Source organism: Furipterus horrens, unplaced genomic scaffold, assembly GCF_987537825.1.
Source record: "Furipterus horrens unplaced genomic scaffold, mFurHor1.1.pri manual_scaffold_4, whole genome shotgun sequence".
Taxonomy (NCBI): Eukaryota; Metazoa; Chordata; class Mammalia; order Chiroptera; family Furipteridae; genus Furipterus; species Furipterus horrens.
Window position 1 is genome coordinate 46,342,138 of NW_028327174.1, and position 2,949 is coordinate 46,345,086.

A 2,949-nucleotide genomic window follows, 5' to 3' on the forward strand; every position below is an offset into this window, starting at 1 on the left:
AATCAGATAGTGCCATATCTAGTTCTTTCTTAACCATCAGTGCCCTGCCAGGGACAGCATCCAAATGCTAGTTCTCTTGTAGAGCATTTTTGTGGGTTTTTTTGAGGGACCTTCACCCTGTACAATTCATGCAGTGGGTAAGATATTCTCTCCCGAACCTGTTTTGGATCCTTCCACGCCTCTCATGCCCCAACAGTTCTTGCCCCAGTAACAACTTCCTCTATCTTATTCCTGAGGCCCTCTCACCTGGGAAGCAGGTCTTTCTTGGGTACTCACCTGTGAGGCACACTCAACTACCAGGATGCTGAGAGAGCAGCCTGCCTGCCTCGCCAGCTCTCTTTGCTCCCAGCCTTGCTGCTGGCATACGGTGCTCTTCCCAGCTTCTCAGCTTATGATTCCCTGGTCACAAAATTCTTACAGCCTCTAGGTCCATGTATGTTTCTCAGGGATTCTCACCACTGGGAAGGACTTAAGAGTCTCAATCACTGAACAAGCATTAACTTAGGGGTGAAATGCCCACCTCTTTTTTCTTGCAGGTATCCCCAACCTCTCTGAATGTCTCATTCATTCGTTCATTCATTCTCTCAGTTTCTCTCTGTCTATCTATCTCATTCTGAGTGCTCTTTCTCTTGGTTTGGGGACTACTCTTCCTCTAAGCATATGCTTCACTGCCTCTAGCAATCTCCTCTTGAACAAACTGAATTCTTATATAAGCCGGAAGGAGGGGTAGGAAAGAGAGGAGGAAGACTGCTTTGGACTCATCTTAATAAGATCTAATAAGGTATTTGTTGCTCCTTTTAACAACAGGTGCCCTCAATTCAGGGACTTAAGGCAAATTTGGAGAGAATAAGAGTAGTATTCAATATCTAGTCACATCTAGTTTGCTAAATTATGACTCTAAAGTCATTCATGATATGACTCCTGATTATGTCTCCCACTATTGCCTGTACCTCTAAACTCTATGCATTCTTGACTACTTACAATATCCCAAATGTGGTTTGCCTCTTTCTTGCCTCCCCTAAACTGTTGCCACCTCTGCTTAAAATCTCTGTTCCCCACTTAGTCAAGCCAAGCTTCAGCTGATTTTTTTCCAGACAAAAGCAAGCATTTCTCTTGTGAAAACACTCTCTGTTGTTATACCATTGCTTTTTCTTAGGTATCTATCATAGCAAATATTGAATTGGAGAATAATTATTGAATTCAACCAAAATTAATTGAATATCTACCACGACATGAGAATCTCTGCTCTTCTGAAGTTTAGAATCTCATTCTTACTATTCTAGGAACTCTAGGAGAGCAGAAAGTCTATCTTATTTATCTCATATTCCCAGGCACAAACTAAGCACCTGCAATATTGAATGGTAAATAGATGAGTTAGCAGAGTGAGTGTTATAAAAGGAAAGCTACAGATAGAAAGGTATCATGGGAACACAGAAGTGAGAGAGATTCCCACTAAAAGCATCAGGAACACATTTGGGAAGAAGTCATGTTTATTCTAGGCTTCGAAGAAAAGGCTGTGGGTTAAACTATATCCCCCTAAAAATTCATGAGTTGAAATACTAATCCCCAGGACCTCAGAATGTGACCTTATTTGGAAATAGTGTCATTGAAGATGTAATTAGTTAACTGAAGGTCATATAAGAATATGGGCTACTGATTGATATGAGTGGTGTCCTTATAAAAAGAGGAAGTCTGGACACAGACATGCACACAGGGAGAACACCATGTGAAGATGGAGGTCAAGATCAGAACAACGCAACAGAGACCCAGGAATGCCAAAGGCTGCCGGGAACCACTGGAAAGAAGTCAGTAGAGAGAAACATGGAACAGATTCTCTCATACAGACTTCAGAAGAAACCAACCCTGCAGACACATCTGATTTCAGACAGGAAGTCTCCAGAAGTATGAGACAACAATTTTCTGTTGTTTAAGCCAAGCAGTCTGTGGTACTTGGTTATAGCAGCCCTAACAATCTCACAGAGAAGGGGAAGCCTTAACCAGGTGAATATAGAGGTGCACTGATACACCTTGAACAAAACCGAGAGCAGGAAGAATTCTGTGTGTGTGCTGGGAATCGCTGCTATACCCCAGGAGTGGAACAGATAGATGTTGCATGGGTCAGGGGGCCAATATATGGCAGAATTAAGATTATGTGAAAGGTTTGGAGTCCCTGCTGCACCTGCGTGGGCCGCCTGGGGCCAAGCAGCAGCACCAGAGCACGCGCTTGTACGTAGCCGGGCCACCTGCTCTGCACTGGCAGCCTTTCTGACCGAGAGCCACATGGTAGCACCGAGCTGCCGGGGGCGGATTTTCTGGGGGTTGTGACCATCCTGTCATAAGCTAAGGCTGAAATGCCACAGGGAGACGTAGGGGATCCTCCAGGCTCTGCTACCTACCCAGGGCCTTCCCTGCTAAGTCCTGGCTCTCCTCTTTCCTAGATCAGTGACACCTGCAACTTCAGTTAATCGTGGAGTGGATGGCGGTAGAGATGAGAGCCGGCTGTGGCCTTACGCACTTTAAGGGCGTGGTGTACTTGATAGGAACTTAACCTGGCTAAGGTGTAGCTCCAACCTTTTTACAAAAACTGCCAGTTACTGGCCAACTGCGTATTTGGATACCATGTCAAGCATGGGGCTAACGTGTTGGGCAAAAGTGTCCCAGTTTACAACAGGGTAGTCGTGAAGGTTAGATTTTATCCGATACTGCCCACACTATAGGCACCTAAATAATTGCAGAGTCACTCCTTTGTAACCCAGATTCTAGGTGACAAATAGCCCCTCACCTGGGCTTAGATTTAATGTGCATCACTTCTGAGTACAAGGAAACCCAGGTGCTGTGTAAACTTTGGCAACTGGAGGGGGCCCCAAGGAACACAACCACTGGGCAACACAGTTCAAGAGTGTCCCCCTCAGATTAAATGTGGATAGAGACTAGCATCCGGCTACCTGG

General features: G+C 45.1%; 1 non-coding gene across 1 annotated transcript; it reads left to right on the forward strand.

The window, feature by feature from the left end:
• Nucleotides 1–2,152: 2,152 nt before the first annotated feature.
• LOC150011629 (small nucleolar RNA SNORA76) lies at nt 2,153–2,284 on the forward strand. The gene has a single exon (XR_016511033.1). It is a non-coding gene; the product is annotated as a small nucleolar RNA SNORA76 (small nucleolar RNA).
• Nucleotides 2,285–2,949: the final 665 nt, after the last annotated feature.